General features: G+C 60.1%; 1 protein-coding gene across 1 annotated transcript in view; it reads right to left on the bottom strand.

Moving 5' to 3' along the window:
- Positions 1-373, bottom strand: part of LSG1 (large 60S subunit nuclear export GTPase 1) — a 13,072-nt gene that overhangs the window by 12,572 nt on the left and 127 nt on the right. The gene's annotated exons all lie outside the window — the stretch shown is intronic.

Here is a 373-nt window from a genome sequence, read left to right as displayed (position 1 = left end):
GCCCGTCCGTCCCTCCCTCCCTCCATCCATCCAACCTCATGCTGCCCTGCCCGTCCATCCCTCCATCCCTCCATCCATCTATACCCACACTGCCCTGCCCATCCATCTGTCCATCCATCCATCCAACCTCATGCTGTCCTGCCCATCCATCCATCCATCCAACCTCATGCTGCCCTGCCCGTCCATCCGTCCATCCCTCTGTCCATCCCCACACTGTTCTGCCTGTCCATCTATCCATCCATCCATTCATCCATCTGTCCATCCATCCAACCTCACGCTGCTCTGCCCGTCTGTCCATCCATCCATCCATCCACCCCCACGCTGCCCTGCCCATCCATCCGTCCATCCGTCTGTCCGTCCATCCATCCCCAGG

The sequence above is a fragment of the Haliaeetus leucocephalus genome, unplaced genomic scaffold (genome assembly GCF_000737465.1).
Source record: "Haliaeetus leucocephalus isolate CR32 unplaced genomic scaffold, Haliaeetus_leucocephalus-4.0 Scaffold240, whole genome shotgun sequence".
NCBI lineage: Eukaryota > Metazoa > Chordata > Aves > Accipitriformes > Accipitridae > Haliaeetus > Haliaeetus leucocephalus.
Note: the sequence above shows the minus strand (reverse complement) of the source record. Positions and strands in the feature narration are given on the sequence as shown.